General features: G+C 59.1%; 1 protein-coding gene across 1 annotated transcript in view; it reads left to right on the top strand.

Annotated features, from left to right (window-relative positions):
- Window positions 1–440: 440 nt before the first annotated feature.
- Window positions 441–24,424, top strand: part of Hpcal1 (hippocalcin like 1) — a 75,095-nt gene continuing 51,111 nt past the window's right edge. Inside the window, exon 1 of the mRNA XM_048353420.1 lies at window positions 441–722. The gene's annotated coding sequence lies outside the window, so the exon portion shown is untranslated. The remainder of the gene's footprint in view (window positions 723–24,424) is intronic.

The raw sequence follows: 24,424 nt of genomic DNA, 5'->3' as shown, positions 1-24,424 counted from the left end.
GAGGGAGGGAGGGAGGGAGGGGGCGTCACGGCCGCCGGCCCCGCCCGGGCGCCGCCTGGGCCGCTCCCACACCCGCAGGCCAGAGGCTAAAGGTTAGGGGGGCGGGGCCCGCGCTCACATCCGCCCCCTTCCTCGGGTCGGAACCTGGGGAGGACCCGGGGTGCGGCGAGTGGCTGGGACGGTTACGACGAGGGCGAGGGCGGCGGTGCTGCGGGCGACGCCGGTGACGGGGAGGACGGGGGCCGGGCGCCCGGGGACGGAGGTGGGCGTGGCCGCCGAGGGGGCGTGTCCTGGCCGCGGCCCGGGGGCGGGGCCGCGCGTGGGGGCGGGGCCGAGCCGGGGGCGGGTCCTCGGGAAACTTGGACTCCCGCCCCCGCCGCGGGCCCCGCCCAGGTCCCCGCCTCCGGGTGCCGCCTTCGCCTCCCTTCTTTCCCGGGCGGGCGGGCGGCGGCGGCGGCGGCAGGCGGCGGACCGACGGGCCAGCGGGCGCTCACACTTCGCTCCCTTCCAGGCCGCCCGCTTCCTTTTGTCTTTCCGGGCGGCGATGAGCGCAGCGCCAGCGCGGCGGCTGCGGGCGACCGGACGCCCGCGCTCCTAGTCGCCTCCTCCGGCCTCGGCGCTCGTCCCGGGCAGCGCCCGCCGCAGCCTCCGCCGGCGCGGAACTTGGGCTCGGGAAGCCGGTGGATCGCGCCCTGCGCCCTGCGCCCTGCGCGCCCGAGCCGGTAGGAAGGGGCGGGCGGCGGCGGCGGGGCGGCGGGGCGGCGGGGCGGGCGGCGTGCGCTGCGGTCGGGATCCGTGCCCGCGTGTCTGTGAGTGTGTGCGCGCGTGTCTGCGTGGTGGAGTCGCGGGCGACGGTGTGCGTCTGGCATGGCGTGGCCTCTCGAGGGGGGGGGATCCGGGTGCGCACATTCCGGGCCGCGTGGGTGGGGGGCTCGTGTGTCCGGGTGGCCGCGGCTGGCGGGGACCCGGGGCCGGCGGTGTCGTGGGAGCCGCGCCGTGCGCAGCGCGGGGGGTGGCGGGGTGGGCGTGGGCGGCGGGACCGGCGCGCGAGCCCACAGATCTCCGCGGGTCGGCGCAGTGCGGAGCCCGGGAGCCCTGGGGAGAGACGGCTGGGACCCGACCGCACCGGCGTCCGCCTCCCGGGGGGGGGGGGGGCGCTCCGCGGGGCTCACGCGGGTCGTCTGGGAGCTGGCGGCTGTGTGTGTGCCGGGTGTCGGGGTCGGGGGGGGGGGGGCGGTGGCGCTGGCGATCCGGTCCTTGCTGCGGGGACCTCGGGACGGATACACCGGGATCCGGCCCGCCGTGACCCGCCCTGCCACCCGCACCGGCCGCGCCACCTGCCCGGGCGGCGGTTTGCCGGTGTTCCTAATGGGGACAGCTCCTCCCTCGGGGTGCCGGCGGTAGATTGGGGGCGCGCTAAAGATAGCTCGCGGCCCGGTGCCTGGCGCACAGTAGGTGCTGCGTGAGGTTACTAAAAAACGACGACGACCACAAACCCCCGTCGCCGCTGTGGTTGCCGGCGGAGCTCCCGCGTCGCCTCCCTGGCGGCGTTTTGCGCCTTTTTCTTGGCCTAAACTTGACAGCGCAGCCTGGAGCTGGGAGAAAGTTTAGGCTGCTGGGTGCGTGGCCTGCCCGCCGCCCTCCGGGGCGCTCGGTCGGGTGGGGGGGGGGCGCGGGGCGCGGGGCGCGGGGTGCGGGGCGCGGGGTGCGGGAGCGCGGCACGCGTCCCCGGCCGGCCCAGCCGCCTCCTGCGCGGCGCGCGGGGCGCCTCACCTGGCCGGGAGGGAGCGACTGCGAGTCGAGGGCCTTGTTCTCAACAAGTCCCCCGTCCGCAGGGAGGGAGGGTGACGGTGGCCCTGCCCGCACGCGCGGGTCCGTCCGCGGCGCCTCCCGCCGGCCTGGTCACGCCCAAGTCCCCCCCCCCCCCCCCCCCCCGCGCCTCTTCCCTCCCGGCCAAGGCCGAGGCCACCGAGCCCGCCCGCGGGGATCCAGCCTTGGACACCTTCGGGCCCCCCCCCCCCCCCAGCTCCCCGGCGGCCCGGAGCCCGCGTCCTACACCATCATCCATCAACGAGTTTCTTATTTATTTGGTTTGGAAACCTACGGCCGAGGGGATCGGCGCTGGCCGCGCAGCCGCCGGCGCCCCCCGCGGTTCCCCCGCCCGCCCTCGCCGGCCGCCGCTGCTCCGCGCCAGCCCGGGCCGCCCGGGGCGGCCCTGCCTGCCTGCCTGCCGCCTTCCGCCGGAGCCCACGAGCCGCGGCCGGTTCCCCCTCTCCAGCTGGAAAACACTGCCTCTTAGCCCGGGCACGGCACGCCTCCGCTGCCCCGGGCTTTCAAGATGGAGCCGCGGCGTGGCCTGGGCCGGGGAGGGCGCGCACCTGGCCGCCCCGGGTGCGGGAGGTGCTCCCCGAGGCCCAGGTGCTGCTTGCGGGCCGACGCGCTCCGGGACGCCGGGGCAGGAGCCAGGGGTCCCGGCGGGTCCTTTGGTTTGGCTTCGGCGAGCCTGAAGCCCCGAGGTTCTTGGCCGGGGTGGGGGGGGAGGTGGGGGGTTGGGTGGCTGTCCAGGGAGCCGCTTGAGCTGATAGCTCCTCCGGATTCGGGGCCAGGGGCTCCCCTAGAACGCCCCTCGTTCTCAGCTTCATCGAGGGATTCTTACATCCTAGAAGAGAAAAGAGATTCTGATCTGAATTCCATTCGTCCCTGAAAATCAGATTCAATAATTGAAAAAAAAAAAAATCAATGGGTTTTCTCAGTCGCCCAGACAAACAGGCAAAGCTGTTTTGTGTTTTGTTTTCTTTTCTGAGTTAAAAGCCCGTCCCTTTGTCTCCCAAGCAAACCAGCATTTGGCTCCGGATCTATTTCTGTTTCACTTTGGAAAGTGCCTGTAATTACTGAGCTCGTGAGGTTTTATTGGATAATGTGCTAGGGAAGGCTCCGGGCTGTACCTCTGCCTGGTCGTGGGCCCTCTGGAGCCCGCTTTGGCTCCGGTTTTTAAGGTGGTGCATGGCTGCCTCTCAAGTTTGGGAGCCATAGCTTTAGGAATCATAATGGGAAGGTTACTGGATCTGAGGAGAAACTGGACCCGTGAGCACCCTCCCCCCCCCCAACAGATTTGCCCCAAAGCTACCAGTATATATCCAGCAAGCCCTCTTCAAGAAAGATTCTAAGAGGAATAAAGAACTTAAGGCACACCAGCTGCGGGTGCCTTTGCCTGTTACCCTAGCTACTCCGAGGCCGAGATCTAAAGATCTAGATTCAAAGCCAGCCTCAGCAGGAAAGTCTCGTCTCCAAGGAACCGCGAAAAAGCCGGAAGTGGAGCTGTGGTTCAAATGGTAGACCATCTTCCTTGAGCAAAAAAGTGGAAGGATAGCTACGCACAGGCCCTGAGTTCAGGCCCAGCACTACCATGCACCCACACATGCAAGAAGAACTCAGGCAAAATTGCTTCACAGTTAACCTCAGTGCCCCTTTCTAGCCACAAGGCTTTGCAGAATGAGGAAGCCACACCGTGGCAAGAGGAATGAGCTCACTTGGGTCCAGCTCTGCCAGCCAGCCCAGGGCCTCTGCTAAGACCTCCGGCGCTGTTCCTGCCTGGATATGCCATCCGTTTCTGTCTGCCGGGTGGTGCCGTCCCGAGGGGCGCGGTTCATACCAGTCCACGTTCAGCGGGGCATGGCCCAGACCCTGTGGAGTGTGCTGGGTGCTTCTCTCTCCATCGCTCTGTGTCTTTCTCTCCAGCTTATTCTGAGATCTTTGAATGGCTCTCCATGGTAGAGTTCCACCCCACCCCACCCCACCCCACAATCTGTTGGTAATTCAAGAAACCCACTGGGAACTCCAGAGTTTGCTTGGTATGAAGATTCAGTGTCTTGGCAGCTTCCTTTTTTTATCTCGATTGGCATCAGGTTTGTCTTAGGACTTTGCATTCCAGCATGTTCTGAACGCTGCTCGTTCCTTGTGGGAGAAGGCCCTTTTGATTTATGAGTGGCTGGTCCGGGCTTGATGGGGGATTATGTGTGTTTAGTTAGTTTGTCAGAGCTGACATCATGGCGGGGGGGGGGTTGGGCTTCTGTGGAGTTTAGATGAGCAGATCCTATAGATTTGAATTGTGCTGTATTTGGGGGAATCCCCATTCTTCCACAGTCTTTGTGTGTGTGTGCATGCGCACATGCATGTGTACTGGCTGTAAATTTTGAACTTGGCCTGGACACTGCCCCTGAGCTTTTTTGCTCAAAGCTAGTGTTCTCTACCAGTTGAGACTCAACTGCACTTCTGGCTTTTTGGTGCTTTTTTTCCCTGCCTGGGCTGGCTTCAAACCGCAATCCTCAGATCTCAGCTTCCCGAGTAGCAGGGACTACAGTCATGAGCCACTGGTACCTGGCAGTCTTACTGTTTTTATGTCACAGGCAAGGCGGAGCATGTGTGAATCTCATGTGGCTCTTGAACTTGTGTCCCTTTGGGTTGAATTTCTAATACGGGGAGACAGAGGAACAGGTGCACATGGAGATGTCAGATTGGGCTTAGGGCTCTCTTACTGTCCGTGTGTGTGTGTGTGTGTGTGTGTGTATGTGTATGTTTGTGTTTCTATCAGTCACTTTACACACACTCACATTGGCTGAGCTCTGTTGGTGCAGGTTGTAATAGAACCTCAGGTAATCAATACAGTTTGACAGGGGAAACATTTCTTGGGTGCTGATGAGCAAGGTGTAAGTCTAGAGAATTTTTTTTTTTATCATCTGCAAAGCACAGTAAATCCTTTAGAGAGCCGTACCTTGGCCATGTCGTTTCAAGTGAAAATTGAATTTCAGAGGCAAAGCTTCACATCTATGTATTTATGAGGCATGACTAACTCAAAGACACCCTTCCCAGAGACGGCAGCGGCTCTCCTGTGCAGCCAGCACTGTCTGCGCGGGGCAGGAGGGCGTGGACACCCCGGTGCCTGCCGACGCAGTGTCCCTCCTTTCGTATATACATGTGTTTATACACACATGTATGTGTGTGTGTATGTAGCCATGTATCCATCTGTTTGTACCCATACTGGGGCTTAAGTTCGTGCCTGGGCGCTGTCCTTGTTTTTTTTTTTTTTTTTTTCCTCAAGCGTATTGCTTGAGCCGCAGCTTACGTCCAGCTTTTTATGGTTAATTGCAGACAGGCCTTATGGACTTTCCTGCCCAGGCTGGCTTCAAACCTTAATCCTCAGATCTCGGCCTCCTGAGTAGCCAGGGCTACAGATGTGAGCCAGCAGCCCAGGCTCTGGACGTATTTCTTTTCAATGCTTGAGGCACAGCTCAAGTGGTCAGGAGGCCAGGATCTTGGCGGGGGGGGGGGGGGGACAGAAGGGGGTGGGGAGACGTACTCTCCCTGCCTCCTTAGCTATATAGTTTTCTCCCAGGGGGAGCCGGGTATGGGTCTCGACCTTCGGCTAGGAAGATTGCCTGGGTCAAGGCCGCCATGGTTGTAAAGAACGGAAGAAGGCCCTGTGGCGTTGGGGGGAGGGGGGATTCCTTTTTGCAGTCTCTCCTGGTTTTTTGCTTACGTCTCCTTGGGCCCTTGCTATGGGTGTGTCAGCCCACGTGTGCTTGCACCAGTGCAGTGACACGCGGCCCACACGTGCGTTGCCTTCTCCTCGTGAGCTGCCTTCCTCCAGGGTGCTCCCCTGTGGGGAAACCGAGTCTCAGCCTCTCGCTGGGCTGGGGGAGCCGGGCATCTCCCAGCTCTCTCCTCTCCTGGCCACCGCTCCGGTCAGCCCTGCGCTCCCGGTGGCCTTGGGCCCCGCACCCCAGGCAGCGGGGGCGCCCCGAGCCTGGAGAGGGGCCCGCGGTTCCTGCTGAAAGCACACGCGTGGTCGTCGCGCCCTCCCGCCCCACCAGGCCTCCGACACCCACCCAGGACCTCGTTCCCGGCTGAGTCCCGAGACCACGGGGCCTGGACTTGCCCAGTGAGCCCCAGGGAGTGCGTGAGGGGCTGGGGAAGGCGGCTCCTGCCCTCCGCTGCCCCCGGGGAGCGGGTGGGCGGTGGAGGGCTGCAAGCGGGACTGGATGTTTCCGTGCCCTGCCGTCGTCTTTTTCTGGAGCATTCCTTTGCAGTGTGTCCGCGTGCGTGGTTCTGGGTGAACCTGCAGAGTCGCGCACCCGCCGCTGCCGTCAGTGTCACCCCGGGAAGGGTGTCGCTGTGGGCCGTTGCTCTCTGCCCCCGGCAGCCGGGACCCTCTGGGCTGGACTTGCCTTTTCTTCCTCCTCTCTTGCCTAGGTTTGTGTCAAGGGCCTCTTCCCAGAAGCTTTCCTGGAGTCTTCTGGTTCGGATCCATCCTTATTCAGCGCTAGGGAAGGGAGGTGGGGGCTTGTCCATCTCCTTTTTTTTTTTTTTTTGCCAGTCCTGGGCCTTGAACTCAGGGCCTGAGCACTGTCCCTGAGCTTCTTTTTGCTCAAGGCTAGCACTCTACCACTTGAGCCACAGCGCCACTTCCAGCCTTTTCTGTGTATGCGGCGCTGAGGAATCGAACCCAGGGCTTCATGCATGCTAGGCAAGCACTCTACCGCTAAGCCACATTCCCAGCCCCAAACGGGTTGTTTTTTGGTGGTATTTGTTTGAACTTAGGGCCTTGAACTTGCCAGGCCGGCGCTGTACCACTTGAGACACGCCTCCGGCCCTTTGGGTAGTGGCTGTTTTTCACTGTAGGCCTGCGATCCACTTATTTCTGTTTCTCCAAGTTGCGAGGTTGACCCATGAGTGTCAGTGCACCCACCCACTGGCTGAGGTGGAGTCCCATGAACTTTTTTTTTCTTGGGCTGATTTGAACCACTGTCTCCCCCCCCCCGCCCCCGCCACACACACACCTCCCAAGAAGCTGAGATTACGGTTTGAGCCATAGTGCCTGGCTAAACTCGTTTTTTAAAGTGGAAAACTGAGGAGGCCCAGAGCAAAATAATAATAGCCCAACCCCATGGTCAGCAGGAAGTGAGAAGAACCAGGAATTAAACCAGGTCACTTCGGCTTCCTCCTCTATTTTGGTCATAATTCTGTGTCGTCCTGTGGCCTGGCCTGGGTGGATGTTTGGTTTCTCAGCCGTGAAGTGCCTTTTGGGGCCGGAGCGCCCGGGATCTGTCTTCATCTGCCCCAGGGCTTGCCCAGCGGCCTAGTTCACAAACCACAGGTAACGGTGGCCCCAGGCCAGGGCATGGGGGGAGGGAGGAGGGGGGAGAGCCATTTCGGAATCCCTCCCCCCCCTTCTCTCCCTTTCCTCCCTCCCTCTTTCTCTTTCCCTCCCTCTCTGTCTCCCCCTCTCTCCTCTCCCGGTACTGGCCCTTAGACTCGGGACCAGGGTGCCCTCTCTCAGGTATTTTTTTGTTCAAAGCTTTACCACTTGAGCCTTGCCTCCGTTTCTGGCTTTTTGCTGGTTCACTGGAGATAAAGAGTCGCACAGACTTTCTGCCCAGACTGCTTTGAACCCTGATCCACAGACCTCCGCGCTCAGCCTCCCGAGTTGCTAGGCTCGCAGTCAGTGTGCCTGGCTGGCAGCTTTGGGTTTTAAGGACTCGAACAGGGGCACAGAGCCGGGCCTAGACACGCATGCCTCCTGCCGGGGGCAGTGCGGGGGATCTCACCGCAGCTGCGGTGGCGCACGGTCACGGTAGACACTGACGCTGTGTTTGCGAAGGATGGGGGTTCTCGGACTGCAAAATATCTCAGGGAACCCATCGAGGTTTTGGGGGGCCAGGTGGGCCTGCGTTACAAGCACGGTCTTTCTGCTCTGTACTCACTGGCGGGATGATGATTTCTGGATCTATTTGCTCATCTGCAGAAGAAGAAGAGTTCTAGGCCACCTAGACAACCAAAGTATACACGGCCCCGGGCTCTGGTGGTTGACAATCTTAGCTACACAGGAGGCTGAGATCTGAGGATGGAGGTTCAAAGCCAGCCCCCACAGGAAAGTCTGTGAGACTCTTATCTCCAACTCCGCAGCTGTGGATCAAGTGGTAGGACACTAACGTGGAATGGCAAAGCTAAAGGACGGGGTCCAGCTCTCCCGAGGTCAAGCCCCAGTACGGCACTCATTTGGAAGATCACACGCCCTTGTGGCTGGCCACCCTGTGGGGGGGGGTAGTGTCCTCCTGCCCTGGTTCCTCCTTTTCAAGTTCAGGTGCAGAGCAGGGAGAGTCTGTCATGTGATGAAGGCCTCCTGGGAGCGCAGCCAGGCTCTCACGGTTTGGGGTTCAGGGAGCCATTTTGAATCTCGCAGCCTCACACTGGCTGAGAAGCACAGCTCGGGGTCCCTGACCTTGCCCCTGTCATCGGGGGGCCACACACAGTGAGCAGTCTGCAGGTACTCCTCGGCTCGGAGGCCCAAGAGCTTGGCTTGAACTTGGGTGCTAGACGGCTAGCAGGTCAGGGGGCATTTCCAGCAGGGCCTGCGCGCTGCAGCTCAGCCCCCCTGCTTGGCACCCCGCCCCCTCGCGCATCACAGATGCTTCCCCAGAGCAGACTCCAGCCTGGCCCCCACTGCTCCCCACTGCTCCCCACTGCTCCCCACTGCTCCCGGTCGCTCCATTTGCCGCCCCGGATCCGCTTTCGGAGGGAACTGCAGACCTCTTGAAATCAATCACCTGTGTTTAGAAAAACAGATCATTTCCAGCGCTGTGGTTTCCTGCGTGCGGCTGGAGGAACACTTGGCTGAGTGGCTGTGGGGAGTCCAGACAGCCGCCCCGCCTGGGGCAGGCAGGGGCAGGGGCAGGGGCAGGGCGGACCAGTGGACGCCCTCTGTGGAAGCCCTTTAAAGGGGCCATGTGCTGTGAGGTGCTGGGGGGCGGTGTGGGTGGACCCGGGCGGTGTGGGCGTGGCCAGGCAGTATGTACATGGCCTGGCAGCGTGGGCGTGGCCAGGTGGTATGGGCGGAGCCGGACCGCGTGGGTGTGGCCGGGCGGTGTGGGCATGGCCAGGCAAGTATGTATATGGATATGGCTTGGCCTCGTGGGCAGGGCCGGGTGGTGTGGGCGGGGCCGGGCAGCATGGGCGGGGCCTGGCAGCATGCACATGGCCTGGCAGCATGGGCGTGGCCAGGCAGTATGCATACGGCTTGGCCTCGTGGGCGGGGCCTGGCAGTGTGGGCGGGGCCAGGCGGTATGGGCAGAGCCAGATCGCATGGGTGTGGTCTGGCAGTGTGGGCGGGGCCAGGCAGTATGCATATGCTTGGCAGTGTGGGCGTGGCTGGGCAGCGTGGGGCGTGGCCGGGGCTCAGCCTCCGCAGGTGGGGCGGCTGTGAACCTCGCGCGCGGGGGAGGGAGGGGTGTTGGTTCGCCGGCCTCCGGTGGGCGCCAGCGGCCTCGGCCCTTCACGCCACAGCGTGGGCCGGTTTGGGGGGGGGTGCTGTCCCACGGCACGCGGAAGGAGAGCGGGGCTCGCTGCTTTTGTGTTCGCGCGTGTGCCCGGATGGTGCTCAGCTCACGTCAGGGCTGAGCGCGCGTGTGTGTGCGTTTGTGTGCGTGTGTGAATTACTTCCACGCGAGGCGGGGATTCCTGCCTCAGCCAGGGACCCTGTGGCCGTAGCTCCTCCCCCTGTGACTTGGCCTGGGCTGGTTGATGGCTTCCGGGGACAACACGTCATCACTGTCAGTGTGACATCATCACCGGCACCACCGTCATCACCGTCACTATTACTGTTATCACCCCACTCCCCACCTTTATCTGCCATTATTGCCATCCTTATCACCGTCCCCATGGGCTTCACCTAGTCTCAGCACTGACCCTGCCTTTGGTGGCGGTTGCATTGCTCCTTCTGGCCCTCCTTCTGTGGAGGGGAGTTGCTAGTGAGGGCCGTTGGGTCGGGATGGTTGTAGACTTTGGTGCACTTGGCGGATGGTGGAATTTGATTCTAAAAGTGGCTTCATGAGAGTTTCTGATCAGGCAGCTTTGGGGAAAATCTCTCCCATTCTTTCAGGCCCAGGAGTAGGCTGGCGTTCGGAGGAGCCTGACTACTCTTTGGCACCTGCCTGTCCACCTCGCCCTGGGCAGTGGGCTTGTACATGTAGAACCTGAGGATTCTCCAGGATAGGCCAGAGCCGGGGACACGGATGCCCAGGTGCGTGGGGGGGGGCGGTGCTGAACCACTCCCACCTTGTTAACTGTTAGGGTAGAACGTGCACTGAATTATTTAAAGTCGCGACGGCTTGGCTGCGGGGCCCACTTTGCAGGTCTGAGTGTCCAGGCAGCGAGCAGTGGGATTTTCTGTGCAGGGCACTGACCGATACATGCTTGTTCTGTGCATTACAATTGTGGCACAATTCTAAAAGCTTTTATGGGCTGGTGGAGTGACCCCCGCCTCGTTAGTATCTCCAATCCCCCATCAGTTCTATAATTCAGAAACAAAAAGCACGTTTAAAATGGTAACTTGCATTCAGGATCTATCCAACTTAGAGTACAGAGAGAATTCATAGCTAAACGGACTGCAAGATAATGAGTGTCTTAGAAAATGTAAACATCTTGGAAACTGAGGTATTAAGTGACGTCTGGAGTTGGTGCTCAGTCCTTTAGCCCTTGCTACTGAGGAGGCTGAGATCTGAGGAATGAGGTTCAAAGCCAGCCTGGGCAGGAACTGTGTGAGACTCTTTATCTCCAATGACCATCCATAAGCCAGAATTAGAAGTAAGGCTCAAGGAGCGCCAAGTCTTGAGTGAAAAGGGTAAGAGACAGTATTCAGACCCAGAGTTCAAGCCCCAGTACTGGCACTAAAAAAAGAAAGAAAGGAAGGAAAGCAATGACATATGGAGCGAGAAGGAAGGGGTAGTACTGAGAGACAAATGTGTGGAGCTGCTGGGGCCGGGGAGTGGCTGGGACTGTGTTTTAACTTCCTGTACCTGGGGATCGGAGGTGAAGAAGACAGTGCAGTTCAGGGGAAGCCGCACACCTGCGGTGAACGCGTCGGCTAGTGCTGGTGGCAGCCGTCGAAGGTGGCCAGGGGAGCTCAGTCCTCGCGCTCTGCACGCAGCCTTCTTTAAAATCGATTTTCTGTTCCCCCAGGATGGTCTAGCAGGAACTTCCACCTCCCTTCCTTCCTCCTGGCTTCCTCTTTCTAATGACGCTTCTGTTGTGGGGAGGTCACACCTTTGATTATCCCAGACACTGGTAGACTGCACGCCTCGTTTCCCCTAATTATGAATTAGAGAGAAAAGCACTAGGAAGACTCGCACAGCACAAAGACACTTGTATTATTTTCAGACAGAAGTATAATTAGCCTGCAAACTACTGGCCAGAATTTTGCCTCAGAATGGTCTGTCTAGTGACTTTCTAAGACTTGTTTTGCAGTGGTAGTAAGACAGTAGTAATTAATTAGCTAAGGGGTTGAAAATCGGGCGCTGAAGCATTTCTCCCGAGTGCAGGGCTAGAAAGCAAGGTAGAGAGCTTGGACAGGTTTATGTCATTTCTGTTCAGGGTGGGAAGACATCCCAAAAAACTGATGGGAAGAAAATATACTGAGCTGTTAATAGTGGTTGAATGTGGTCTGCTCATGGGTGGTTTTTCTTTCTTGTACGTAAGTATGTGTGTACGTATGTTTTTGTTTATATTTGTGCGTGTGTGCCGGGCTCGGGTCGCCTCCCCTGGCGCGGGGATCAAGGCTCTGCTATGCTTCTAACAGCTCCCTTTCTCACCCTCTCCCCTGGTCACCCGACCCGCAGGTAAGGCCAGGGTGGAGTGGGGGGCCCAGGAAAGACCTCAGGTGCACGCGGCCGTACCAGATCGCTTTACCTCCCTCCTTACCCGTGAAGAAAGCCAGGCGTACGCGGACCTCGGAGACGCTTCGTGAGCAATCTGACTTATTAGGGCGGGGGCAAGGGCTAATGGTAGGAATGGACGAGAGAGGGCGGATCGGCCAGGACGCTGATAGCTACGAGCTTGCCATAGGACCCCCTCATGAGCTAACGTCACTCGGAAAGCGCCAGGCCAGGGGGAGACTGGGGGCGCATGGGCTGTCGAGAAAGTTTGGGGGGCTGTTCACAAAGCCGGTTCTTCTGGTTCCGGACCCAGAGAATTGTGGCCTGCTTCCGCATTCCCCAGGGCTGGGGGAAGGGCGGTGTCTCGGGCGCGCTCCCAATGCCCATCCCCCGTCAAGTCCAAAGGCTGGACCCCAACACTTGTGCTGGGGCTTGAACTCAGGACCCGTGCTCGCTGTCCCTTAGCTTTTTCGTGCAAGGTTGGTGCTCTACTACTTGAACCACAGCTGCACTTCTGGCTTTTTGATGGTTAATTTGAATCTCACAGGCATTTCTTGCCTGAGCTGGTTTGGAACCTGGACCCTCAGATCTCAGCCTCTTGAGTAGCTGCAATTACAGGCATGAGCCACTGGATTCTTTCCTTGGTTGTTTTTGTATTTCTGTATGTTCCAAATTTCCTACTGGGCATGAATTATTTTTGTAATTTGAAAGAAAGCAGTTTTAAAAGGAAGCCCAAGTATCCACTCCTTTTCCCCCTCCTAGTTGCTTATCTTTTTGTTGTTGTTGTTGTTGTAGCTTTTTAACAAATTGCTATTATAAAAGTGATGTATAGAGGGGTTACAGTCACGTAAGTCAGGTAAAAAGTACATTTCTTTTTGGACAGTGTCATCCCTTCTCTCCCTGTCTCCCAGTTTTTCCTTCCTGTCCCTACCCACAAGCGTTTATCTTCTTAATTTGCTTGGCATATTTCCTCTTTGACCTCAGACCAACGGATCCCACAGCACCACACTTGTGATTCCTTGAGTTAATGGGCCTTCACCCTAACACGTCATTAGGCTATGTTAAGCCAACCTAAATCCAGTACTGAGCAAGTGCATTAGCTGCACGTGAGACACAATTGTCCCAGCCTTCCAAGAAATCTGCCATTTCATCGCGGCAGACGGGAGGGTTTGCCCACGATTCATCACGTGTTTGTTTGTTTGGATGTGGGCTTCCCTGCTCTCGTGACCTGGAAGAGGCTTGTGAGTCCTGTCATTTTCACCTGTTTCGTTGTTTGTTTCGCTTATCAAAGTCTCATGGGCTTTGCTGCCGGGGCTGACTTTGAACTGTGATCCTCTGTGCTCAGCCTCCTGAGTAGCTCCCATCGCAGGCGCCTGGCTCGCGTGCGTGTTTCAGTGAAGCGGCTCGATGCCTTGTCACCACCACGAGCCTCTGCAGGCTCTTCCGTGGCCCCGGCTTGTTTCGAGCCTCTCTCCTTTCTGGGGTGGTCTGTGCGGTTACTGTGGTCTAGCTCCCTTCTTGATCATGACCTCTCCTTCTGTTCCCCTCCCTGCCTCTTCCCCGTGACCCGGAGCGGCGGTCCTTGGGGTGGACTCTCCGTGGAGGAGCTCGGGGCCTCCTCTCGGTCACTCAGCTGGGGCTGGCGGGGAGCAGGGCCATCTCTGCCCTCGTTAGGGCCCGGGGCTGACTTCCGATGGCGAGGCTCCAGAGGCTTGTGATTCCCTGTTGTTTTTCAGAGGTTTAATTTGAGCCCAGGATATTGGGTCGGGAGTGGGAAGTTAGGAAGATGAGGCAGCCATCAGAGAGACTGGCTAATAGGGGAGATTTACGGCAGCGTGGTGGGGGGGGGGCGGCCTCTCCGAAACCCGCCTCGAGCCTTGCCGCCAGCTCAGTGACCCGCACGGGAGGTGTAGCCGACCGCATCTGTGCAAGTTCAGTGAGTATTCATGATCTGGAGAGAAAATGAAAAACCGCTCGGCCGTTGTCAGCAGGATGCCGTCACGTCTGGAACGTGGCTTCGGGGTCTTCACCCGAGGGAAACTCAGTCTCCCCCAAATCACTTGTGTTCACAACGGTTCCTTCCAATGCCGCGTCCTCAGGTCGTTCTGGGGTCCCGCACCTAGGCAGGCCGCACGCGTGCCCGTCGGTGGAGCCCGGTGGGTTGCCGTGGAGACCAGGTGTGTCCCCGGTTTCCCGGGTATCCCAGCCGCCTGGAGAAAGAACGAGCCTCGCGTGGGGGGGGGGGTTGAAAAAGTGTCTGTGTATTCAGCTATTTTTCTAAACAAACGTCAGGCATTTTAGTTGACTTACGTGGAGATTTTTGAACCCCGTCTTGCCCTCAGTTCTGTTTTATTATTCCATATAACCTTTTGTGTCCTGCCAGAAAAAGTAAATACATCAAGACTGTCTAAAACAACAATGAAATCCTTCTGCTTTCTGGTCACTCTTTTCCCTATTTTTCTGCCAGTCCTGGGGCTTGAACTTGGGGCCTAGGTGTTGTCCCAAGCTTTTTACTACACAAGGCTGGTACTCTGCCACTTGAACCACAGCTAACTTCTCTGTGTGTGTGTGTGTGTGTGTGTGTGTGTGTTAGAGATAAGAGTCTCATGAACTTTCCTGTCCCAGGCTAGTTTCAAACTAATGATCCTCATATTGCAGATTCCTGAGTAGCTAGGATTATAGGCCTAAGCCACCAGAGCCCAGCTTGAAATCTTTCTCTTTTCTTTTTAGTTTCTCCTCCCTCCCTCCCTCCCTCCCTCCCTCCCTCCCTCCCTTCCTTTGTGCCAGTATATGGATTCAGCCTCAGGGACTCTACTCTCTTGTTTTGTTTGCCCTGACTGGCTTTGAACCACAATCCTCTAAGTTTCGGCTTTCTTAATAGCTAGGGTTAGAAGCAGGAGCCGCTGGAGCCTAGCTACAAAATCTTTCGGTAAAGCCAGACATGCTTGCTGTCGCGTGAGTGCCGAGTGCCCCTTCGGAATGCCACAGTGACATTGTGTATGCCAAGCCTTACTTGGGGCCCCGGGATCCTTAGGCCACAGGCCTTCTTAGCCAGCTTTCTTTGACTGGGACTAAACAAATACTGGCAGCACACCAATGAGGAGAGGCTTCTTCCGGCCCCCGGTTTTAGAGGTTTTAATCGAGGCCTGTCGCCGTAGATCTGTGGCACGCAGTATATCATGGCAGGAGCCCATACCGGAGGAGGACAGACGGACAGGAAGGAACCAGGGTCCCCAGCTCTCTCTCTCTCTATGATGTCACTTCCTCCCCTCTCCTAAGGGCTTCACCATCAACTCGTGCTGAGTCTAGCTGATGAACGGTCTGTGGTATATGGGCCTTTGAGAGGTGCAAACCTATTTCTGGGTGCTGGGTGCCTGTAATATTACTCAGGAGGTTGAGAGCTGAGGGTCATGGTTCTAAACCAGTATGGGCAGTAAAGCCTGTGAGACTTTTACTTTCAGTTAAACACCAAAAAAAAAAAAAAAAAAAGCTGGAAGTGGAGCTGTAGCTCAGGTGGTAGAAGGCTAGCCGTAAGCACAAAAGCTCGGGGACAGCGCCCAGGCCCTGAGCCTAAGTCCCAAGACCGGCACAAAAGAAAGGAAAACAGATCCCCAGCTGTCACCGCTCCGGACTGCAAGGCCCTGGGCTGGGCCCTGGCTCGAGCTGGCCTTTCCTCGCCGCTGGCAGGAAGGGGGCTGGGCCGGGTCTCAGAGCTGGGGTTGTTCCCGGGCGTCGTGGGACTAGCAGGCCGCACACCACACAGTCTGCCCCCGGCTCCCTTTGGGTCCCTCCCGCCTGATGGCCGGCTCTGGGTCCCCCCCGGCTTGCCTGGGTCTTGTGGAATGTTGGTGTCTTCCAGAATATTCCTTCTGTCCTTTGCGCAGCGCCGGGAACAGCACCCCAGACATGGCAGGGGGCTGAGGCAGCGAAGGCGGTTCAGCGGTTTCTTCTTCTAGCAAGCCAGGGGCTACTGAACGCCCCCCCCCCCCGCCGGCCGACAGCCCCCACCCCGCTTGGTCACTGGTGGTGATCTTGTCACCTGTGTGAGGACACTGGGCTGAGGCTGGCTGGGTGACAGTGATTAGGGGAGAGCCCCGTCTCCTCGCTGTCAGGACGCAGACCCCAGGGCTTAGAGACAGGCACATTTTCCATGAGGCCAGTTTGGGGGGGGCAGGTGTGTTTCTTGAGGCTGTCCTCATATCTAATGGGGTGATCTTGTCACCTGTGTGAGGACACTGGGCTGAGGCTGGCCGGGTGACAGTGATTAGGGGAGAGCCCCGTCTCCTCGCTGTCAGGACGCAGACCCCAGGGCTTAGAGACAGGCACATTTTCCACGAGGCCAGTTTGGGGGGGGCAGGTGTGTTTCTTGAGGCTGTCCTCATATCTAATGGGGCAGTGCTGCTTCTGATTTTTTTTGTCGGTCGTGGGGCTTGAACTCAGGGCCTGGGCGCTGACCCCGAGCTCTTTTGCTGAAGACTAGCGCTCTACCCCTTTGAGCCACAGCGCCACTTCCGGTTTTCTGGAGGTGAATTGGAGACTTGAGCCTCATGGTGGGGACTTTCCTGCCCCGGGCTGGCTTTGCACTGCGATCGTCGGGTTTCAGCCTCCTGAGTAGCTGGGGTGACCGGTGTGAGCCCCCAGTGTCCGGCCCCCCTCTTCCTTTTGAAGGGAACCGCTGGTCAGTGTCCCCCAGCCTGGCTGTCCGCTGCCCGCCGGGTTCTTCACGGAGCCCGGGTGTCTCTCCTCGTGGATGGACACCGGGAGTTCCGAGCCTGCAGCCCTTTTCCTTCTCCTGCTTGAGGTTCAGACTCTTCCTTCTCATGTGCTCCAGCAAGAAGGGAAGCCAGGAGATGGGAAAACACGGGCGTCGGCCCACGGTCGGGAGATGGGAAGGCGTGGGCTCGGCTCACCCTCCCCGCCTCCGGGGAAGAGCGTGCGGGAGGGGGGGGGATGAGAAGCACACGTGGTCGGTGCACGCAGGACTAACGGGCAGCTCCGCTCAGCCCGGCCCCGTGCAGCCCGCTCTGGGGTCCCCGAGTCGGGAAGCAGGGACTGATGAACAGCTCGGCCACTTTTTCTTTTTCCTCTCCTGTGTCAGTCAGTCCTGGGGCTGGAACCTCAGGGCTTGGGCACTGTCCTGAGGTTTGTACTCAAGGCTAGTGCTCTACCGCTCCATCTTCAGCTCCGCTTCTGGCTTTCGGTGGTTGCTTGGGAATGAGGGCCTCAGGAACTCTCTCCTGCCCGTGTTGGCTTTGAACCTTGACATTCAGCTCTCTGCCTCCCGGTTCGCTAGAGTTATGGGAGCCACCAGGGCTGGTTCTGGCTTCCAGGCTCAGGGATTTGTTTGTAGCTAATAGCACCCTGTGAACCAGAGCTGGTTCTGACCCCAGGACGCCCCAGGCCTTGAATTAGGGGGAGCAGAAGGTTCTTAGCACCCCTCACCCCAACAACGGCCTGTCTGGGGCCCTCTTGCGCCTGCAGTGCACCCGTGTCTCCTCCCGGTTCCTTGCTTTGCTTGGGGGTGGGGGGGACTTTTCCTGGGGCTCTGTGGCTTGGATTCCCATAGCCTGGCCATCTGTAAGTCACCTCCAAAATAAAGATGTCACCTTTCCTCCTGGCTTGGAACCCCGGAAAGGAATTTGTGTTCACTAGCCTCCATTTCTGCAGGCAGTGTGCCTGAAGGGAGAATCCCAAGTGGAGAAAATCTTTTCCTGTCAGTGGGCTCCATGCTGCTTCCTTGGCTAAGCTGTCATTCATTCATTCATTCATTCATTCACTAACGTGACGACACAGCACCTGTGGTCTGCTGTCCCCTGACGGGAGGGAGGGTCTGAGCAGAAATGCTCTCTTCTCAGACAGGTTTCCAGCCAGGAGCAGCAGACAGTAAACAGATCTGTACATTGTTTTTGTGTAATAATACATACAAGTGGTAAGACTGTGGAAAAGATGAGTAAAGGAAAGAAGAGGTGGGTAAGACAGGGAACCCTTTTTTTTTTTTTTCAGGGGGAGGAGAAAGTTAAGTTACAGAGCGTGATGTGCCTGCCTAAGTAAGATACAAAGATCACGAGTTCAAGGCCAACCTGGGCTACGTGGCAAGACTCTGCCTAAGAACCAGCCACAGCGGGCTGGCTGGCACTGGCCGTTTCACGCCTGTAACTCTAGCTCCTCGGGAGGCCGAGATCGAGGGCTGTGGTGTGAAGCCGGCCCACGCAGTTTGTGAGACTCCTATCTCCAGTTACTACGGAAAAACCAAAGTGACGCTGTGGCTTACGTGGTAGAACACTAGTGTCTTGAGTGAAGAGGGGACAGCACTTAGGCCCTGAGTTCAAGATCCAGTACCAGCACGCACGCACACACGCACGCACGCACATACACGCACACTCACACCATAAAAAGCCACCATTGAAAAACTCGCCATATCTGGTTCTACAACATTTTTGTCACCCCCCCCCAAAAACCCCCACAAACAAATCAATAGCTATTAGCAGTCACTTCCGATCTCTTTTACCCCGGGCCCTGGAAACCACTTCATTTTTGTTTCCCTATTTGGGGCATTACGATCAATAGAACGATAAAATTTGTGGCCTGCTCTGGCTTCCTTTCCCGAGCCATGTTCTCCGTGTGACAAAGCATATCCACGTGCCATCCTTCACAACGGCACCTGCAGTTTGTCACCCGTCCCCACGGCCCGGCTCCGGCTCCGGCCGACACCCACCAGCCAGCCCTGGGCTGCCGTGGAGGCTCCGTTTACGTGGCCCTCCCCCCTTCCCTCCCCACTTCGGCACTTGGTCAGATGGTGATTGGTTTGTTTGAAAGCAGTAAGACCCCCGCCCGCCCCCCCCCCCCCCCCCGTGGTAGCCACTCCAGCTAGCTGTGGGGGGTGGGGGGAGCCCCGCTGGCCGGAACCAGCTGGCTGGTGTCTTTTTCCCTCGGTATCTTGGGCCCCGCTGGCCGGGGATGGCTCCTTCCTCACGGCTGTGGGCTCCGCACAGCCTCCCTCCTGCCGCTCACCTGGCCCCCCCCCCCCACCAACATCCAGGAGCCCTCAGGAAACAAGCAGGCCCCGGGGCCATCTTGGGGGTCGAGGAGGAGACAGAGTCCCTGTTTGTGTTCCACTTGGGGTCTGGTCTCAGGAGGCGGGTGCCTGGCCCCGGGGCTGGGGGGGGGAGGGAGGCGGGGGGGGGCGTTGAGGTGGTGCGTGGCAGAGGCAGATGCCCGTGTCCGTGCTAGCGCCTTGCACTGGAGCTCACCGGCCGGAAGTGCCCCCCTCCAGCCGCCCCTCCCCCTCGGGTGCACTGACCTCCCCCCCCCCACGTTGTGCACACACTCCTTAGTTCCATGGGTGCATGGAGTGTTCCCGGCGTGCCTCGGGGACACACCAGAGGGACAGGGAGCCCGGGCCTCCTGGGACGTCACAGAGACTCCTCCAACATGCTCACCCTGAAACCGCCTTCTGAGACCCCAGACCCGAGGGGGGGCCGGCCACTGAGGAGACACGGCGAGGGAGGGCGGAGGAGGCCTCCTCCATGGCGCCCCGGGAAGGAAGGCCGCGCCCAGGGGTGCGGACGGGGGCCTCGGGGTCAACAGGGAGGAGGGGGCCTGCGGGGTTCAGCAGCCCCAGGCTGGGGGGGACCCCCCCCCCCCGGCTGGCCAGAGCACAGTCCTGGTCCCGGGGGAGGCCTGGGGAGCGGCTGCCACCCTGTGACTGGGCGACGCGGGAACCGCGCGCTCGCCTGAGCTCTCGGCTGTTTGCCTGACAATACCGAGACGCAGCCATTGCTTGTTTGGGGGCCCTGTGCCTTGCGTCCAGATGCTTCTGGAATCTTCTCGTGCCTCCTGCAAACGGGATTGCAAAGGGACTGCGGCAGAGAGATTAGATCAGGTCACAGGTGCAGATACATCTCCTAGGTTGCCTCTGTGTGTGTGTGTGTGTGTGTGTGTGTGTGTGTGTGTGTGTGTGTGTGTAGGGGTGGCAGTGGAGTAGGTGTGCTTTAATTAAGAGTGAGAGTTGGGGCAGCGCAGGCGGCATCTTTCTGGCTTCGGGGGCGTCGGGGTCTGCGTGTGGAGCGCCGGGGAACCTGCTGTTGTGAAGGGCAAAGCCCAGACCCACCGCGCTGTACAAGTCCATTAAAACAAATTAAATGCAAATACGGATTCATTGTCATGTTAATTTTGAGCCCTGGATCCTTCTGAGGTTGTGTTAATGCCAAAGTTGGGAAGATCGCGGTTACCATGGCAGCAGGGCTGCGCGGAGGAGAGTGGTCCGTGCGCAGAGTCCTCCCTGGGCCAGCTCTGTCCTGAAGCTCCGCTGGGCAGGTACATCTGGGCTGTCAGCATGGGGGCGGGGGGGGGGCAAGGGACCCCGCCGACCCTAGACCAGGCATGTCCAGTGCCACAGTACCCTTCTATCTCAGTCGCCCTGCAGCTGGAGTGCAAAGCGGCCACTCGGTGTGTCTCCAAACTCACTGAATTGTGTGTGTGTGTGTGTGTGTGTGTGTGTGTGTTGAACTCAAGGCCGAGGCGATGGCCCTGACCTTTGCTTAGGCTATTGCACTAGCACTTGAGCCACAGCTTCACTTCTGTGTGTGTTGATTGTGGATTGTGGCGGCTAGTTGGGGATCAGAGTCTCACAGTGTCCTACCCGGGCAGGTTTCAAACTGAGATCCCCGTTTCTCAGCCGCCTCGGGGAGTAGCTAGGATTACAGGTGTGAGCCACCAGCGCCCAGCTGATTTGGACTTCTGGATGTGTCCTCTGTGTTCAGCCCATACTTGGGAGAAATTTGAATTCGAAAGATGAGAACAGGGCCAGAAACTGCCCGGGCCTGCCCAGCCTGTCCAGCTGTACTTGGGTGACAGTTGGCAGGCCTGGTGGCGTTGTCTTGGCTCAGGGCCGGCCACACCTGTCTCGGGGCTGATGGCTCTGCCGGGTTGTTGGGTTTGAACTCCGGTGACTCTTCCTTCTTTGGTGTCATGACCCTGTTTTCCGCCTCTGACCTCGGAAGCCTTAATTTTTATAGAGCAGAATATGGAGGCTCAGAGGGTGACCTGTCCTCAGCTGCGGGCTCCAGGTGTTGGGGGCGGGGTGGGGGTGGGGCTCGCACAGGAGGGGGTCGCTGCTTTTCTCGGCGTCACCGCTCCCCGCCTTGGCCGTGTCTTCGGGAGTGTCCCTGCCAAATGCCTTCCTGACGCCCCGAGATTTTAAGACGCCAGGAGCGCAGCAGCTGCTAGTCCCCATGAAACATCTGCTTCTGCTCCCAGCCTCCTCCCACCTCTCCCGCTGGTCTTGCTGCTGCGGCTGGGCTGGTGCGCACGCCAGGGGTCGCAGGTCCGTTTCCTCCCGTGGGAAGGCCGCCCGTTCTGTCCCCACGCCCCGAGGAAGCCGTTCCTGGGAAAGGAAGACGTTGTCCGGGACTGGGCCGCAGGTCAGCCTCTGAACGCTGCTCTGGAAGTGTGGGCCCGGGGAGGAGCGCAGCGGGCCACGAGGCGGAAGGATGGCCTGTCCTCTGTCCTCTCCTGCGGGGGCTGGGCTCGATCGCGGGGCCCCGGCCGCCCCGCGGTGCCCGGTGACCGCATCCCGCGCAGAGCAAACCCGCACGGCTGCCGGCTGCACGGAGGAAGACCGCGTTGTTTCCGGGCTTGCTTGTGTGTGTGTAAACGTTAATATGCCGTATTTCTTCGGTAAACAAGGGGTCCCCCTGCCCCTGGGCCGCAGGCCAAGGCGTGTGGTGGGCCCTGCTTGCCGGACCCTGACCTGGCCGGAATCCTAGCGGCGCAGGAGGCTGAGGGCTGACGATTGCGGTTTGAAGCCAGCCGGGACGTGAAAGCCCGTGAGACTCCTGTGTCACCAACCTGCCTTCCCCCCAGAAGAAGCCGGGAAGTGGAGCTGTGGCTCAAGGGGTACAGCGCCAGCGTTGAGCAGAAAAAGCTAAAGGATAATGCCAAGATCTTGAGTTCAAGCCCCAGTACGGGCACCCAAACAAAACAGGACAACAGCAAACCTTGGCGTGGGCCTCTTGGGCGTTTGTTCGGGTGTAAGTCGCCCTCTGACCCTCAGCCCGCACCTGTGAGGGTGGGGGGAGGCGCCCTGGCCAGCCCCCCCCCCCCCGGTGTGGGCGAGATGGCAGAGGCCTGCCGAGCCCTGGCCCTGTGGGAGGACTTCACGCAGCCTCCCTGGGCTTTTCCTCGCCCTCCACGGCCTTCGTAAGTCAGTGCCACGCGTGCCATGCTTGCGTGTGCGGAGCTTGGGCTTGGCCGATGCTCATTAGCAGGTGCGCGAGGCTGCCGGGCCGGGCAGCTGGCCACGGCCGCCCGTCACCCCGTCTCCACCCCGTCTCCCCGCGAGCGGGACCACCGCCACTCCCCACGTGTGCTGCCCTTCCCTCCCGGCCTGCTCCAGGCATCCATCCGCTCAGCCCCGAAGCGGGAGGGGGGAGGGGGAGGGGGCTGGCGGGGGGGGGGGGACTTGTGCATGGGTGGCCCGCACGCTGGGGGAGGGCTCCCACATGGAGGATGGGCAGCTAGGGCCTCCTGGCTGCGGCTCTCCCCACGCTGGCTCTGCTCCCCGAGGCCGGCGGCGCGGGGTGGGGGTGGGGGGCTCTGACGCCGCCCCCGCCGTTCCCGGGGTCCTGCAGAGCTGCAGCGGGTGCGCTGCGGGAGAGCGGTGTCGTTCCAAGTGTGTGAGGGCGGTCTGCGGGGGGGGGGGGAGCGTGGGAGGCGCCGGCCCTGGGTCTCCTCGTCCAGCAAGGCTCTGCGCTTCCGGGAGCCTCAGTTTCCCAATATGTCATTCCTATCGACCTGATAAAACTGGTAGGAGGATTATATGAACTTATGTATGTGAGCTTTTTTCCCCTGTGTGTGTGTGCGTGTGTGTATGCGTGTCTGTGAGAGAGAGAGAGAGAAAGAGAGAGAGAACAAACTACTTTGGGTTTGGGCTTGAACTCAGGCCCTGGGTACCATTCTCTTAGCTTTGTCACGTAAGAATGATGCTACCACTTGAGCCTAGGCTCCGAAATAGAGCTTTTTTTTTTTTTTAAAGGAAAAAAAGTCCTTTATTTCGCTATCTTTGGAGTTCTTTTCAATTTGTATCGTGTTTCATGTGCATAGGAAGGGATGCTTGGGTATTGCACCTTGGCGGTTGTCTTCACATGCACATCTGTGGGCGGACGGGGGTGGGGAGGGTGGGGGAGGGGGAGGGGGGAGGGCACAGAATCTGAGGATAAGGGGTGCAAAGTGCAGCAGTGGAGCTCACCGGACATTGCAACTCGTGGGTGGGGATGGGAGGCAGGGACGGGGGGGGGGGGGGCGGGAACGAAGGGACCGATGTCACTGTACTGTCGGAAAGGAAATGCATTTATTACCTGACATATGCGAATGCAGCCCTGCTGTATACCACCTCTAAAACATCAGTACAGTAACAGCAAACAAAGGTTTGCATAACGTTATCCATCAAAATAACATGCAAAAGACTTTACTTTGTGGTCTCGACATGAGGGCAAGATTACAATATGTGCTCTTGTATCTCCAGTGCGAGAATGGATGAAATCAGTTGATCAGCATTAAATCAACGCAGTGGAGCTTTTTTGATGGCTAAGGGGAGATTAGAATTTTATGGACTTCCCTGCCCGGGCAGGCCTTGGACCTTGGTCCTCAGATCTCGGCCTCCTGGGTAGCTGGGATTACAGGAGCGGGCCACCGGTGCCCACCCAGTTTGGTTTTTGAGACTAGGACAGGAGCCATTTTACCAACGTGATCCACAGGTGCCGGGTGTTGTTTGGGCTGAGTGCCTCGGTGTAGCGCGTGAAGTTATATGGAGCCAAGTTGGAGGGTTCTCCGTCCTCTGGGAAGCATTTTCTGCAGCTGGTGGTAGCGGTAATGACTTACTATATATGTCTTCCCAGAGTGGGTGATTGATGGCTAACACCAGACCCATAACTTTTCATTTCCAGAAGCTTCCTTTGTAATAATGGCCTATTAGATTTAGTAAGTGTGATGGCCCTCCGCGGAGGTCATTTGTGTCCTCGGGCCGTGCCTGGGGTTCCGGAGCCGGATGGCTCCCCGCGCTAGGCAGGCGATGGCTAGGACCCCGAGGCCCTGCCGGGTTAAAGACCGGTCCGTGGGTTGAGTCCCCAGGTAACACGCTCTAAGAATGTGGCTGTGTCTGAACTTGACCTTGGAACAGTGCCTCAGGGGAGCCAGTCCTGAGGCTTGAACTCAGGACCTGAGCACTGTCCCTGGCTTCTTTTTGCTCAAGGCTAGCCCCCTACCTCTTGAGCCACAGCGCCGCTTCTGGCCTTTTCTGTGTATGTGGTACTGAGGAATCGAACCCGGGGCTTCATGCGTGCTAGGCACGCACTCTACCACCGCTAAGCCACCTTCCCAGCTCTGCTGTCACTGTGTAATGACCAGCTTGTCCCTCCCTCTGTGCTGGGCTTGAACTCAGAGCCGAGGTGTTGTCCCCTTTGCTCAAGGCTAGCACTCTACCACTTGAGCCACAGCGCCACTTCAGGCCTTTTCTGAGTTTATTGAAGAGTCTCAGGGAGGTTTTGCCTAAGCTGGCATTGAACTGCGATCCTCAGGTCTCAGCCTTCCGAGTCGCTAGGATGACAAGCATGAGCCACTGGCGTCCAGATCTGCTCTCTCTTACGCTGAGCTCCGATGTTCAGGGCCCAGGCCTCCTTGGACTGGAATCCCTACCACCCTACCACCGGCTCTCCTGTGTT

Source organism: Perognathus longimembris, chromosome 8, assembly GCF_023159225.1.
Source record: "Perognathus longimembris pacificus isolate PPM17 chromosome 8, ASM2315922v1, whole genome shotgun sequence".
Taxonomy (NCBI): Eukaryota; Metazoa; Chordata; class Mammalia; order Rodentia; family Heteromyidae; genus Perognathus; species Perognathus longimembris.
This window is presented reverse-complemented; position numbering and strand designations above follow the sequence as displayed.